This window comes from Triticum urartu, chromosome 7A (genome assembly GCF_056163025.1).
Source record: "Triticum urartu cultivar PI428250 chromosome 7A, HENAU_Tu73, whole genome shotgun sequence".
Classification (NCBI taxonomy): Eukaryota; Viridiplantae; Streptophyta; class Magnoliopsida; order Poales; family Poaceae; genus Triticum; species Triticum urartu.
The window spans coordinates 667583348-667601085 of record NC_141879.1 but is presented as its reverse complement, the minus strand read 5'-3'; positions in this window follow the sequence as shown (position 1 = coordinate 667601085).

Below are 17738 nucleotides of genomic sequence, written 5' to 3'. Positions count from 1 at the left end.
AAGATAACTTCAAAGGGGAAACTCAATTCATTACAAGAGAGAAGAGGGGGAGGAGAAACATAGGATCCAACTATAATAGCAAAGCTCGCGATACATCAAGATCATGCCAAATCAAGAACATGAGAGAGAGAGAGAGATCAAACACATAGCTACTGGTACATACCCTCAGACCCGAGGGAGAACTACTCCATCCTCGTCATGGAGAGCACCGGGATGATGAAGATGGCCAACGGGGAAGGATTGCTCCCTCCGGCAGGGTGCTGGAACGGGTCTAGATTGGCTTTCGGTGGCTACGGAGGTTTCTGGCGGCGGAACTCCCGATCTATTCTCTGTTCTGGATGTTTTAGGGTACGTGGAATTATATAGGCAGAAGAAGTACGTCAGGGGAGCCACGAGGGCCCCATGAGGCAGGGGGCGCGCCCTAGGGGGGGCGCCCCCCACCCTCGTGAGCACCTCGTTCCTTCTTTGACGTGGGGTCCAAGTCCATCGGGTGGCTTTCGTTCCAAAAATAACTTCTCTAGTTGATTTCGTTCCGTTTCAACTCCATCTAATATTCCTTTTCTTCAAAACACTGAAATAGGCATAAAACAACAAATCTGGGCTGGGCCTCCGGTTAATAGGTTAGTCCCAAAAATAATATAAATGTGGATTATAAAGCCCAATATTGCCTAAAACAGTAGATAATATAGCATGGAGCAATCAAAAATTATAGATACATTGGAGACGTATCAGCTAGTCATATTCTTCATGATGCTCTCTTTATGTTTCAATTCTCATCCTTTATGTGAGCATTATTGAAATCATCATGCCTAGCTAGGGGCGTTAAACGATAGCGCTTATTGGGAGGCAACCCAACTTTATTTTTGTTCCTTGCTTTTTGCTCCTGTTTAGTAATAAATAATTTATCTAGCCTTTGTTTAGATGTGGTTTATGATTTTAATTAGTGTTCGTGCCAAGTAGAACCTTTCGGAAGACTTGGGGAAAGTCTTGTTGATCATGCTGTAAAAATAGAAACTTTAGCACTCACGAGAGTTGCTTCCATTTTTATTTGAGAGTTCTATTTAGTTAATTATTTTTGCAGATGATTAATAGATAAATTCCTCACGTACAGCAATTTATTTGAGAATTTTATGAGTTCCATAAGTATACGTTTGATATAGATTACTACAGACTGTTCTGTTTTTGACAGATTCTGTTTTCTATGTATTGTTTGCTTATTTTACTGAATCTATGGCTAGTAAAAGAGTTTATAAACCATAGAGAAGTTTTAATACAGTAGGTATAACACCAATATAAATAAAGAATGAGTTCATTACAGTACCTTGAAGTGGTGTTTTGTTTTCTTTCGCTGACGGAGCTTACGAGTTTTCTGGTAAGTTTTTGTCTTGTGAAGTTTTCAAGTTTTGGGTAAAGGTTCGATGGACTATGGAATAAGGGGTGGAAAGAGCCTAATCTTGGGGATGCCCAAGGCACCCCAAGGTATATTCAAGGACAACCAAGAGCCTAAGCTTGGGGATGCCCCGGAAGGCATCCCCTCTTTCGTCTTCGTTCATCGGTAACTTTACTTGGAGCTATATTTTTATTCGCCACATGATATTTGTTTTGCTTGGAGCGTCAATTTATTTTGTTAGGATTTGCTTGCTGTTATTTATAACAATGTTTTGCATCTTTTATTTCAATAAAAGTGGCATCGATAGCCTTTACAATGCCTATTTTAGAAGTCCACATGTTGCTGTTTGAAAACAGAAAGTTTACCGAAGTTGCAATAATTCCCTAGAAAAGTCTGAATGTGATAAAATGTTGAAACCTTTTGCATATTAAGCTATGATAAATTTACTACAGTGGGAATTTTCTTTCATAATTTTTTGAGCTAGGGAAGTATGGATGTTACTGCATTCTTTACAGACTGTCCTCTTTAGGCAGATTGCTGTTATGTTTGCATTGTTTGCATATGTTTGCTTCTTTAATGATTCTATTTGAGGATAGGACTATTAAATATGCAGAGGCATTTATTATGCAATGTTGAATAATAATTTTAGTTATTTTCTACAGTAGAGTATGATAAGGTTTTGGCAATGGTTTATACTACCTTATCTCACGAGTCCTTGTTGAGTTTTGTGTGGATGAAGCTTTTGAGATTTAGGGAGACCGTGATATGAGAGGAATTAAGGAGACACAAAAGCTCAAGATTGGGGATGCCCAAGGCATCCCAAGATAATACTTCAAGAAGTCTCAAGCATCTAAGCTTGTGGATGCCCCGGTTGGCATCCCACCTTTCTTCTTCAACAACTATCGGTTAGCCTCGGATGATCCTAAGTTTTTGCTTCTTCACATGATGTTTGCCATTCTTAGAATGTCACTTTATTTTGCTTTGCTTGCTGTTTGAATAAAATACCAAGATCTGAAATTATTAAATGTTAGAGAGTCTTCACATTGTTGCATAATTATTCGACTACTCATTGATCTTCACTTATATCTTTCGGAGTAGTTTGTTATTTGCTCTAGTGCTTCACTTATATCTTTTAGAGAATTGTGGTAGTTTTATTTTCAAGAAATAGATGAACTCTCATGCTTCACTTAGATTATTTTGAGAGTCTTAAATAGCATGGTAATTTGCTTAAAATCCTAATATGCTAGGTATACAAGATTAATAAAAACTTTCATATAGAGTGCATTGAATACTAAGAGAAGTTTGATACTTGATGATTGTTTTGAGATATGGAGGTAATAATATTAGAGTCATGCTAGTTGAGTAGTTGTGAATTTGAGAAATACATGTGTTGAAGTTTGTGATTCCGGTAGCATGCACGTATGGTGAACCGTTATGTGATGAAGTCGGAGCATGATTTATTTATTGATTGTCTTCCTTATGAGTGGCGGTCGGGGACGAGCGATGGTCTTTTCCTACCAATCTATCCCCCTTGGAGCCTACGCGTAATACTTTGCTTTGATAACTTGTAGATTTTTGCAATAAGTATATGAGTTCTTTATGACTAATGTTGAGTCCATGGATTATACGCACTGTCACCCTTCCACCTTTGTTAGCCTCTCTAATACCGCGCACCTTTCGCCGGCATCATACACCCACCATATACCTTCCTAAAAAAAGCCACCATACCTACCTATTATGGCATTTCCATAGCCATTCTGAGATATATTGCAATGCAACTTTCCACCATTCCGTTTATGACACACTCCATCATTGTCATATTGCTTAGCATGATCATGTAGTTGACATCGTATTTGTGGCAAAGCCACCGTTCAAAATTATTTCATACATGTCACTCATGAGTCATTGCACATCCCGGTACACTGCCGAAGGCATTCATATAGAGTCATATTTTGTTCTAAGTATCGAGTTGTAATTGTTGAGTTGTAAGAAAAATAAAAGTGTGATGATCATCATTATTACAGCATTGTCCCAGTGAGGAAAGGATGATGGAGACTATGATTCCCCCACAAGTCGGGATGAGACTCCGGACGAAAATAAATAAATAAAAGAGGCCAAAGAAGCCCAAATAAAAAAGAGAAAAGAGGCCATAAAAAAAGTAGGCCCAAATAAAAAATATAAAAAAATTAGAGAAAAAGAGAGAAGGGGCAATGCTACTATCTTTTTACCACACTTATGCTTCAAAGTAGCACCATGATCTTCATGATAGAGAGTCTCCAATGTTGTCACTTTCATATAGTAGTGGGAATCTTTCATTATAGAACTTGGCTTGTATATTCCAATGATGGGCTTCCTCAAAATGCCCTAGGTCTTCGTGAGCAAGCGAGTTGGATGCACACCCACTTAGTTCCTTTTGTTGAGCTTTCATACACTTATAGCTCTAGTGCATCCGTTGCATGATAATCCCCACTCACTCACATTGATATCTATTAATGGGCATCTCCATAGCCCGTTGATATGCCTAGTTGATGTGAGACTATCTCCTCCCTTTTTGTCTTCTCCACAACCACCATTCTATTCCACCTATAGTGCTATGTCCATGGCTCACGCTCATGTATTGCGTGAAGATTGAAAAAGTTTGAGAACATCAGAAGTATGAAACAATTGCTTGGCTTGTCATTGGGGTTGTGCATGATTTAAATATGTTGTGTGGTGAAGATGGAGCATAGCTAGACTATGTGATTTTGTAGGGATAACTTTCTTTGGCCATGTTATTTTGAGAAGACATGATTGCTTAGTTAGTATGCTTGAAGTATTATTATTTTTATGTCAATATGAACTTTTGTCTTGAATCTTATGGATCTAAATATTCATACCACAATTAAGAAGAATTACATTGAAATTATGCCAACTAGCACTCCGCATCAAAAATTCTGTTTTTATCATTTACCTACTCGAGGACGAGCAGGAATTAAGCTTAGGGATGCTGATACGTCTCCAACATATCTATAATTTTTGATTGCTCCATGCTATATTATCTACTGTTTTAGATGCTTATGGGCTTTATTATACACTTTTATATCATTTTTTGGGACTAACCTATTAACCCAGAGCCAGTTTCTGTTTTTACCTTGTTTTAGGGTTTCGAATAAAAGGAAAATAAAACGGAGTCCAATTGACCTGAAACTTCACGGAACTCATTTTTGGATGGAAAGAAGCCTAGAAGACTTGAAGTACATGTAAGGGAAGCTTCGAGGAGGCCACGAGGTAGGGGGGCGCGCCCTCCACCCTCGTGGGCCTCTCGTGGCCCCCCTGACGTACTTCTTCCTCCTATATATCTCCATATACCCTAAAACGATCAGAGAGCACAATAGATCGGGAGTTCCGCCGCCAGAAGCCTCCGTAGCCACCGAAAACCAATCTAGACCCGTTCCGGCACCCTCCCGGAGGGGGCAATCCCTCTCCGGTGGCCCTCTTCATCATCTCGGTGCTCTCCATGACGAGGAGGGAGTTGTTCTCCCTCGGGGCTGAGGGTATGTACCAGTAGCTATGTGTTTGATCTCTCTTTCCCTCCTGTTCTTGAGATGATACGATCTTGATGTATCGCGAGCTTTGCTATTATATTTGGATCCTATGACGTTTCTTCCTGAAGGAAATATGCCCTAGAGGCAATAATAAAGTTATTATTTATTTCCTTATAATCATGATAAATGTTTATTATTCATGATAGAATTGTATTAACCGGAAAACATAATACATGTGTGAATACATAGACAAACAAAGTGTCACTAGTATGCCTCTACTTGACTAGCTCATTAATAAAAGATGGTTATGTTTCCTAACCATGAACAATGAGTTCTTATTTGATTAACGAGGTCACATCATTAGTTGAATGATCTGATTGACATGACCCATTCCATTAGCTTAGCACACGATCGTTTAGTATGTTGCTATTGCTTTCTTCATGACTTATACATGTTCCTATGACTATGAGATTATGCAACTCCCGTTTACCAGAGGAACACTTTGGGTGCTACCAAACGTCACAACGTAACTGGGTGATTATAAAGGAGCATTACAGGTGTCTCCAAAGGTAGATGTTGGGTTGGCGTATTTTGAGATTAGGATTTGTCACTCCGATTGTCGGAGAGGTATCTCTGGGCCCTCTCGGTAATACACATCACATAAGCCTTGCAAGCATTACAACTAATATGTTAGTTGTGAGATGATGTATTACGAAACGAGTAAAGAGACTTGCCGGTAACGAGATTGAACTAGGTATTGGATACTGACGATCGAATCTCGGGCAAGTAACATACCGATGACAAAGGGAACAACGTATGTTGTTATGCGGTCTGACCGATAAAGATCTTCGTAGAATATGTAGGAGCCAATATGGGCATCCAGGTACCGCTATTGGTTATTGACCAGAGACGTGTCTCGGTCATGTCTACATTGTTCTCGAACCCGTAGGGTCCGCACGCTTAAGGTTACGATGACAGTTACATTATGAGTTTATGCATTTTGATGTACCGAAGGTTGTTCGGAGTCCCGGATGTGATCACGGACATGACGAGGAGTCTCGAAATGGTCGAGACGTAAAGATTGATATATTGGAAGCCTATGTTTGGACATCGGAAGTGTTCCGGGTGAAATCGGGATTTTACCGGAGTACCGGGAGGGTTACCGGAACCCCCCGGGAGCTATATGGGCCATAGTGGGCCTTAGTGGAAAAGAGAAGGGGCTGCCCTAGATGGGCTGCGCGCCTCCCCCTTCCCCTAGTCCTATTAGGACTAGGAGAGGTGTCCGGCCCCCTCCTCCTCTTTTCCCCCTCCGTGAATCCTATTCCGACTAGGATTGGGGGGGGGGGGGGAATCCTACTCCCAGAGGGAGTAGGACTCTCCTGCGCCCTCCTCCTTGGCCGGCCAGCCTCCCCCCTCTACTCCTTTATATACGGAGGCAGGGGGCACCTCTAGACACACAAGTTGATCCACGTGATCTATTCCTTAGCCGTGTGCGGTGCCCCCTGCCACCATATACCTCGATAATACTGTAGCGGAGTTTAGGCGAAGCCCTGCTGCTGTAGTACATCAAGATCTTCACCACGCCGTCGTGCTGACGGAACTCTTCCCCGACACTTTGCTGGATCGGAGTCCGGGGATCGTCATCGAGCTGAACGTGTGCTCGAACTCGGAGGTGCCCTAGTTTCGGTGCTTGATCGGTTGGATCGTGAAGACGTACGACTACTTCCTCTACGTCGTGTCATCTCTTCCGCAGTCGGTCTGCGTTGGGTACGTAGACAACACTCTCCCCCTCGTTGCTATGCATCACATGATCTTGCGTGTGCGTAGGAAATTTTTTGAAATTACTACGAAACCCAACAGTGGTATCAGAGCCTAGGTTATTTATGTTGATGTTATATGCACGAGTAGAACACAAGTGAGTTGTGGACGATACAAGTCATACTGCCTACCAGCATGTCATACTTTGGTTCGGCGGTATTGTTGGACGAGACGACCCGGAGCAACCTTACGCGTACGCTTACGCGAGACCGGTTCCCTCGACGTGCTTTGCACATAGATGGCTTGCGGGCGACTGTCTCTCCAACTTTAGTTGAACCGAGTGTGGCTACGCCCGGTCCTTGCGAAGGTTAAAACAGAGTCTATTTGACAAACTATCGTTGTGGTTTTGATGCGTAGGTGAGATTGGTTCTTACTTAAGCCCGTAGCAGCCACGTAAAACATGCAACAACAAAGTAGAGGACGTCTAACTTGTTTTTGCAGGGCATGTTGTGATGTGATATGGTCAAGGCATGATGCTGAATTTTATTGTATGAGATGATCATGTTTTGTAACCGAGTTATCGGCAACTGGCAGGAGCCATATGGTTGTCGCTTTATTGTATGCAATGCAATCGCGATGTAATGCTTTACCTTATTACTAAACGGTAGTGATAGTCGTGGAAGCATAAGATTGGCGAGATGACAACGATGCTAGGATGGAGATCAAGGTGTCGCGCCGGTGACGATGGTGATCATGACGGTGCTTCGGAGATGGAGATCACAGGCACAAGATGATGATGGCCATATCATATCACTTATATTGATTGCATGTGATGTTTATCTTTTATGCATCTTATCTTGCTTTGATTGACGGTAGCATTATAAGATGATCTCTCACTAAATTAGCAAGAAGTGTTCTCCCTGAGTATGCACCGTTGCGAAAGTTCTTCGTGCTGAGACACCACGTGGTGATCGGGTGTGATAGGCTCTACGTTCAAATACAACGGGTGCAAAACAGTTGCGCACGCAGAATACTCAGGTTATACTTGACGAGCCAAGCATATACAGATATGGCCTTGGAACACGGAGACTGAAAGGTCGACGTGAATCATATAGTAGATATGATCAACATAATGATGTTCATCGATGAAACTACTCCATCTCACGTGATGATCGGACATGGTTTAGTTGATTTGGATCACGTGATCACTTAGAGGATTAGAGGGATGTCTATCTAAGTGGGAGTTCTTAAGTAATATGATTAATTGAACTTAAATTTATCATGAACTTAGTCCCTGATAGTATCTTGCTTGTTTATGTTGATTGTAGATAGATGGCTTGTGCTGTTGTTCCGTTGAATTTTAATGCGTTCCTTGAGAAAGCAAAGTTGAAAGATGATGGTAGCAATTACACGGACTGGGTCCGTAACTTGAGGATTATCCTCATTGCTGCACAGAAGAATTACGTCCTGGAAGCACCGCTGGGTTCCAGGCCTACTGCTGGAGCAACACCAGATGTTATGAACGTCTGGCAGAGCAAAGCTGATGACTACTCGATAGTTCAGTGTGCCATGCTTTACGGCTTAGAATCGGGACTTCAACGACGTTTTGAACGTCATGGAGCATATGAGATGTTCTAGGAGTTGAAGTTAATATTTCAAGCAAATGCCCGGATTGAGATATATGAAGTCTCCAATAAATTCTATAGCTGCAAGATGGAGGAGAACAGTTCTGTCAGTGAGCATATACTCAAAATGTCTGGGTATAATAATCACTTGATTCAATTGGGAGTTAATCTTCCAGATGATTGCGTCATTGACAGAATTCTCCAATCACTGCCACCAAGCTACAAGAGCTTGGTGATGAACTATAATATGCAAGGGATGAACAAGACTATTCCCGAGCTCTTCGCGATGCTGAAAGCTGCAGAGGTAGAAATCAAGAAAGAGCATCAAGTGTTGATGGTCAACAAGACCACTAGTTTCAAGAAAAAGGGCAAAGGAAAGAAGAAGGGGAACTTCAAGAAGAACGGCAAGCCAGTTGCTGCTCAAGAGAAGAAACCCAAGTCTGGACCTAAGCCTGAAACTGAGTGCTTCTACTGCAAGCAGACTGGTCACTGGAAGCGGAACTGCCCCAAGTATTTGGCGGATAAGAAGGATGGCAAAGTGAACAAAGGTATATGTGATATACATGTTATTGATGTGTACCTTACTAATGCTCGCAGTAGCACCTGGGTATTTGATACTGGTTCTGTTGCTAATATTTGCAACTCGAAACAGGGGCTACGGATTAAGCGAAGATTGGCTAAGGACGAGGTGACGATGCGTGTGGGAAACAGTTCCAAAGTCGATGTGATCGCGGTCGGCACGCTACCTCTACATCTACCTTCGGGATTAATATTAGACCTAAATAATTGTTATTTGGTGCCAGCGTTGAGCATGAACATTATATCTGGATCTTGTTTAATGTGAGACGGTTATTCATTTAAATCAGAGAATAATGGTTGTTCTATTTATATGAGTAATATCTTTTATGGTCATGCACCCTTGAAGAGTGGTCTATTCTTATTGAATCTCGATAGTAGTAATACACATATTCATAATGTTGAAGCCAAAAGATGCAGAGTTGATAATGAAAGTGCAACTTATTTGTGGCACTGTCGTTTAGGTCATATCGGTATAAAGCGCATGAAGAAACTCCATACTGATGGACTTCTGGAACCACTTGATTATGAATCACTTGGTACTTGCGAACCGTGCCTCATGGGCAAGATGAATAAAACACCGTTCTCCGGTACTATGGAGAGAGCAACAGATTTGTTGGAAATCATACATACCGATGTATGTGGTCCGATGAATATTGAGGCTCGTGGCGGATATCGTTATTTTCTCACCTTCACAGATGATTTAAGCAGATATGGGTATATTTACTTAATGAAACATAAGTCTGAAACATTTGAAAAGTTCAAAGAATTTCAGAGTGAAGTTGAAAATCATCGTAACAAGAAAATAAAGTTTCTGCGATCTGATCGTGGAGGAGAATATTTGAGTTACGAGTTTGGTGTACATTTGAAAAACTGTGGAATAGTTTCGCAACTCACGCCACCCGGAACACCACAACGTAATGGTGTGTCCGAACGTCGTAATCGTACTTTATTAGATATGGTGCGATCTATGATGTCTCTTACTGATTTACCGCTATCATTTTGGGGTTATGCTCTAGAGACGGCCGCATTCACGTTAAATAGGGCACCATCAAAATCCATTGAGATGACGCCTTATGAACTGTGGTTTGGCAAGAAACCAAAGTTGTCGTTTCTTAAAGTTTGGGGCTGCGATGCTTATGTGAAAAAGCTTCAACCTGATAAGCTCGAACCCAAATCGGAGAAATGTGTCTTCATAGGATATCCAAAGGAGACTATTGGATACACCTTCTATCACAGATCCAAAGGCAAGACTTTTGTTGCTAAATTCGGAAACTTTCTTGAGAAGGAGTTTCTCTCGAAAGAAGTGAGTGGGAGGAAAGTAGAACTTGACGAGGTAACTGTACCTGCTCCCTTGTTGGAAAGTAGTACATCACAGAAAATCATTTCTGCGACACCTACACCAATAAGTGAGGAAGTTAATGATCATGATCATGAAACTTCAGAACAAGATACTACTGAACCTCGTAGATCAACCAGAGTAAGATCCGCACTAGAGTGGTACGGTAATCCAGTTCTGGAAGTCATGCTACTAGATCATGATGAACCTACGAACTATGAAGAAGCGATGGTGAGCCCAGATTCCGCAAAGTGGCTTGAAGCCATGAAATCTGAGATGGGATCCATGTATGAGAACAAAGTATGGACTTTGGTTGACTTGCCCGATGATCGGCAAGCAATTGAGAATAAATGGATCTTCAAGAAGAAGACTGACGCTGATGGTAATGTTACTGTCTACAAAGCTTGACTTGTTGCGAAAGGTTTTCGACAAGTTCAAGGGATTGACTACGATGAGACCTTCTCACCCGTAGCGATGCTTAAGTCCGTCCGAATCATGTTAGAGATTGCCGCATTTTATGATTATGAAATTCGGCAGATGGATGTCAAAACTGCATTCCTGAATGGATTTCTGGAAGAAGAGTTGTATATGATGCAACCGGAAGGTTTTGTCGATCCAAAGGGAGCTAACAAAGTGTGCAAGCTCCAGCGATCCATTTATGGACTGGTGCAAGCCTCTCGGAGTTGGAATAAACGTTTTGATAGTGTGATCAAAGCATTTGGTTTTATACAGACTTTCGGAGAAGCCTGTATTTACAAGAAAGTGAGTGGGAGCTCTGTAGCAATTCTGATATTATATGTGGATGACATATTGCTAATTGGAAATGATATAGAATTTCTGTATAGCATAAAGGGATACTTGAATAAAAGTTTTTCAATGAAAGACCTCGGTGAAGCTGCTTACATATTAGGCATTAAGATCTATAGAGATAGATCAAGACGCTTAATTGGACTTTCACAAAGCACATACCTTGACAAAATTTTGAAAAAGTTCAAAATGGATCAAGCAAAGAAAGGGTTCTTGCCTGTGTTACAAGGTGTGAAGTTGAGTAAGACTCAATGCCCGACCACTGCAGAAGGTAGAGAGAATATGAAAGATGTTCCCTATGCATCATCCATAGGATCTATCATGTATGCAATGCTGTGTACCAGACCTGATGTGTGCCTTGCTATAAGTTTAGCAGGGAGGTACCAAAGTAATCCAGGAATGGATCACTGGAGAGTGGTCAAGAACATCCTGAAATACCTGAAAAGGACTAGGGATATGTTTCTCGTATATGGAGGTGACAAAGAGCTCACCGTAAAAGGTTACGTTGATGCAAGCTTTGACACTGATCCGGACGATTCTAAATCGCAAACCGGATACGTGTTTACATTAAACGGTGGAGCTGTCAGTTGGTGCAGTTCTAAACAAAGCGTCGTAGCGGGATCTACATGTGAAGCGGAATACGTAGCTGCTTCGGAAGCAGCGAACGAAGGAGTCTAGATGAAGGAGTTCATATCCGATCTAGGTGTCATACCTAATGCATCGGGTCCAATGAAAATCTTTTGTGACAATACTGGTGCAATTGCCTTGGCAAAGGAATCCAGATTTCACAAAAGGACCAAACACGTCAAGAGACGCTTCAACTCCATCCGGGATCTAGTCCAGGTGGGAGACATAGAGATTTGCAAGATACATACGGATCTGAATGTTGCAGACCCGTTGACTAAGCCTCTTCCACGAGCAAAACATGATCAGCACCAAGGTTCCATGGGTGTTAGAATCATTACAGTGTAATCTAGATTATTGACTCTAGTGCAAGTGGGAAACTGAAGGAAATATGCCCTAGAGGCAATAATAAAGTTATTATTTATTTCCTTATAATCATGATAAATGTTTATTATTCATGCTAGAATTGTATTAACCGGAAAACATAATACATGTGTGAATACATAGACAAACAAAGTGTCACTAGTATGCCTCTACTTGACTAGCTCGTTAATCAAAGATGGTTATGTTTCCTAACCATGAACAATGAGTTGTTATTTGATTAACGAGGTCACATCATTAGTTGAATGATCTGATTGACATGACCCATTCCATTAGCTTAGCACACGATCGTTTAGTATGTTGCTATTGCTTTCTTCATGACTTATACATGTTCCTATGACTATGAGATTATGCAACTCCCGTTTACCAGAGGAACACTTTGGGTGCTACCAAACGTCACAACGTAACTGGGTGATTATAAAGGAGCATTACAGGTGTCTCCAAAGGTAGATGTTGGGTTGGCATATTTCGAGATTAGGATTTGTCACTCCGATTGTCGGAGAGGTATCTCTGGGCCCTCTCGGTAATACACATCACATAAGCCTTGCAAGCATTACAACTAATATGTTAGTTGTGAGATGATGTATTACGGAACGAGTAAAGAGACTTGCCGGTAACGAGATTGAACTAGGTATTGGATACCGATGATCAAATCTCGGGCAAGTAACATACCGATGACAAAGGGAACAACGTATGTTGTTATGCGGTCTGACCGATAAAGATCTTCGTAGAATATGTAGGAGCCAATATGGGCATCCAGGTCCCGCTATTGGTTATTGACCAGAGACGTGTCTCGGTCATGTCTACATTGTTCTCGAACCCGTAGGGTCCGCACGCTTAAGGTTATGATGACAGTTACATTATGAGTTTATGCATTTTGATGTACCGAAGGTTGTTCGGAGTCCCGGATGTGATCACGGACAAGATGAGGAGTCTCGAAATGGTCGAGACGTAAAGATTGATATATTGGAAGCCTATGTTTGGACATCGGAAGTGTTCCGGGTGAAATCGGGATTTTACCAGAGTACCGGGAGGGTTACCGGAACCCCCCGGGAGCTATATGGGCCATAGTGGGCCTTAGTGGAAAAGAGAAGGGGCTGCCCTAGATGGGCTGCGCGCCTCCCCCTTCCCCTAGTCCTATTAGGACTAGGAGAGGTGGCCGGCCCCCTCCTCCTCTTTTCCCCCTCCGCGAATCCTATTCCGACTAGGATTGGGGGGGGGGGGAATCCTACTCCCAGAGGGAGTAGGACTCTCCTGCGCCCTCCTCCTTGGCCGGCCAGCCTCCCCCCTCTACTCCTTTATATACGCAGGCAGGGGGCACCTCTAGATACACAAGTTGATCCACGTGATCTATTCCTTAGCCGTGTGCGGTGCCCCCTGCCACCATATACCTCGATAATACTGTAGCGGAGTTTAGGCGAAGCCCTGCTGCTGTAGTACATCAAGATCGTCACCACGCCGTCGTGCTGACGGAACTCTTCCCCGACACTTTGCTGGATCGGAGTCCGGAGATCGTCATCGAGCTGAACGTGTGCTCGAACTCGGAGGTGCCGTAGTTTCGGTGTTTGATCGGTTGGATCGTGAAGACGTATGACTACTTCCTCTACGTCGTGTCATCGCTTCCGCAGTCAGTCTGCGTTGGGTACGTAGACAACACTCTCCCCCTCGTTGCTATGCATCACATGATCTTGCGTGTGCGTAGGAAAATTTTTGAAATTACTACGAAACCCAACACTTCCCCCCTCTACTCTCTTGTAATGGATTGAGTTTTCCCTTGAAGTTATCTTATCGGATTGAGTCTTTAAAGATTTGACAACACTTGATGTATGTCTTGCCGTGCGTATTTGTGGTGACGATGGGATACCACATGATTCACTTGACGTATGTTTTTGTGATCAACTTGCGGGTTCCGCCCAGGAACCTATGCATAGGGGTTGGCACACGTTTTCGTCATGATTCTCCGGTAGAAACTTTGGGGGCACTCTTTGAGGTTCTATGTGTTGGTTGAATAGATGAATCTGAGATTGTGTGATGCTTATCGTATAATCATACCCACGGATACTTGAGGTGACATTGGAGTATCTAGGTGACATTAGGATTTTGGTTGATTTGTGTCTTAAGGTGTTATTCTAGTACGAACTCTAGGGCTGTTTGTGACACTTATAGGAATAGCCCAACGGATTGATTGAAAAGAATAACTTTGAGGTGCTTTCGTACCCTACCATAATCTCTTCTTTCGTTCTCCACTATTAGTGACTTTGGAGTGACTCTTTGTTGCATGTTGAGGGATAGTTATATGATCCGATTATGTTATTATTGTTGAGAGGACTTGCACTAGTGAAGGTATGAACCCTAAGCCTTGTTTCCTATCATTGCAATACCGTTTATGCCACTTTTACCATTAATTACCTTGCTGTTTTTATATTTTCATATTACAAAAACTATTATCTTCTATCCATATTGCACTTGTATCACCATCTCTTCGCCGAACTAGTGCACCTATACAATTTACCATTGTATTGGGTGTGTTGGGGACACAAGAGACTCTTTGTTATATGGTCGCAGGGTTGCTTGAGAGAGACCATCTTCATCCTACGCCTCCTACGGATTGATAAACCTTAGGTCATCCACTTGAGGGAAATTTGCTACTGTCCTACAAACCTCTGCACTTGGAGGCCCAACAACGTCTACAAGAAGAAGGTTGTGTAGTAGACATCATCCAACAAGATGAAACATTGTCCAAGGCACCTGGCGCCAATAATGTAGGAGTACTAGTACTACCTCCTTTCCGGTTTATAGGGCTCAATTCAAAAATCTCATCAACCAAGGTAGACGATGAGTGGTGGAATAATTTTTGTAGTTTGCAAAAACACTCAATTAATGCACTCGTTTTCCTCAAAAAATTATGTGGACCAATGCATTAATTTTATGTCAAACTTTGACCATCTACTCCCTCCATCCAGGTGAGTCATCTTTGGTTGTGCACCTTGACCAAGGAGGGAAAAACAACATAACTTAATGTTTATTTGCTACTCCCTCCATTCCTACATATTGTCTTTTTAGACATTCAAATGGAATACAACATACGAATGTATGTAGACATATTTTAGAGTGTAGATTCACTCATTTTGCTCCGTACGTAGTCACTTGTTGAAATCTCTAGAGAGACAAATAATCTGTGGGAACAGATGAAGGCTTTTACTCCGTATTTGGGAATAGAGGGAGTATCACAATATGGAGGAAATAGAGAAAGCTTGAAATATGAACATGTAAATGGAAGGGAGTAAAAGCCTCATGCATGCAACATGCAACACTCACACGTACACATGGACGCACGCAACACTCACGCACCCATGCGGCACTCAGCACGCGACGCAACACACATGCTCACACTCAAGTGCTCAACCTACTCCCTACGTCCGTGAAAAACTGTACATTTAGAGATTTACACATTGACCAGGGCATAATTAATTCCCAAAAGTAGCAGATTTATGTGTGCATGCGACCATTGAGAGAAGAAGATTAAATGAGGGTTGTTGCATGCTGTAATTAAGGATAGACATGTAGCCTATAGCTAGAGCACAAGTTGGTGCATTAGTCAATCAATATCGATTTTAGATTATAGGCTAAATGCATTGAAAGTGTAGATATTCACTCTTTGTTTTTTAGCCGATGTACACTCTTTGTTGCAAGATCGAGGGACTACACGTGCATGCACTCACATACACAACCAAGGTGGTTTGCGCGCAATGGTTGGACTCCTGTCGCGCCTGCGTAAAGTTTTGTTCAACTGATTTCTTTGCTCTGCCAACTGACAAGTGGGACCCAGAAACCAAGTGACAATTTAACCAGTCAACAAAGTGCCACATCGACTATGTGGCCGGTCAGTAGGGTGCAATACGGTGTTGTACGATGAGCTAGTGATCGTATAATCATCGCAAAACTATATATAGTGACCGTAAAGAGCGTATTGTTACATACGTTGACCGCCAGTGTATATTTCTTGTTTCAAATTAAGACATATTTAACCGGAAAGGACTAGTACTTGTACTGCTTCGATGTGTCCCGTTAACTCACCGAACGAGGAGAAGCTTGCTTACTACGCCTCTCCCTCACCCTGATAACCAACAAGTATAGGGGATCAGTTGTAGCCTCTTTTCGATAAGTAAGAGTGTCGAACCCAACGAGGAGCTAAAGGTAGAACAAATATTCCCTCAAGTTTTATCAACCACTGATACAACTCTACGCACGCTTGACGTTAGGTTTACCTAGAACAAGTATAAAACTAGAAGTACTTTGTAGGTGTAACAGGATAGGTTTGCAAGAATATAAAGAGCATGTAAATAAAAACTAGGGGCTCTTTTAGGTAAAGAAGCAATAAAGTTAGTATAGAGAGTGTGGAAAAGTGGTGGTAGGAGTTGCGAAATTGTCCCTAAGCAATTGACTACATTACTAGACTGATATCAAGTTTTATGCGGGAGAGGCCACTGCTAGCATGTCATCTCTGACTTGGAATTCTATGCACTTATGATTGGAACTATTAGCAAGCATCCGCAACTACTAACGTTCATTATGGTAAAACCCAACCATAGCATTAAGATATATTGGTCCCCCTTCAATCCCGTATGCATCAATTTCTATGCTAGGTTGAAGCTTCTGTCACTCTTGCCCTCCAATACATAGTCCTATTAACATACAACTAACCCTATGGTGTGATCCACATGCGCGCTCATATGATGGGCACCAAAGGAAAGCAACATAACCACAAGCAAATTAAACCAATCATAGCAATTCACCAATTACCGATAGGACAACGAAAATCTACTCAGACATCATAGGATGGCAACACATCATTGGATAATAATATGAAGCATAAAGCACCATGTTCAAGTAGAGGGTACAGTGGGTTGTGGGAGAGTGGACCTCTGTAGATAGATGGGGGAAGGTTATGAAGATGTTGGTGAAGATGATAGAGGTGTTGGTGTAGATCGCCGTCACACGATGATGGCCCCGGCGGCGTTCCGGCGCCACCGGGAGAGAGGGGGAGAGGGCCCCCCTTCTTCTTTTTCTTCCTTGACCTTCTCCCTAGATGGGAGAATGGTTTCCCCTCTGGTCCTTGGCTTCCATGGCATCGGAGGGGCGAGAGTCCCTCCGAGATTGAATTTGTCTCTCTGTCTCTCTCTGTTTCTGTGTTCCCTAATTCTGCCCTTTCACCGTTTCTTAAATTCCCGGAGATCCGTAACTCCGATTGGGCTGAAATTTGGACACGATTTTTATCTGGATATTAGATTTCTTCGGCCGAATAAGGGCACCAACCGCATTATGGGGTGGCCACGAGGGCCAAGGGCACGCCCCCTGCCTCGTGGACCCCTCGGGCATCGTCTCGCGTTGATTCTTCTTCCCAAAAATCACATATATTCCAAAAAAAACTCCGTCAGTTTTTATCCCATTTGTACTCTGTTTGATATGGATTTTCTATGAAACAAAAAACATGCAAAAAACAGGAACTGGCACTAGGCACTAGATCAATATGTTAGTCCCAAAAATAGTATAAAAAGTTGCCAATAGTATATGAAAGTTGTATAATATTGGCATGGAACAATCAAAAATTATAGATACGATGGAGATGTATCATCATCCCCAAGCTTAATTCCTGCTCGTCCTTGAGTAGGTAAATGATAAAAAGATAATTTTTGATGTGGAATGCTACCTAG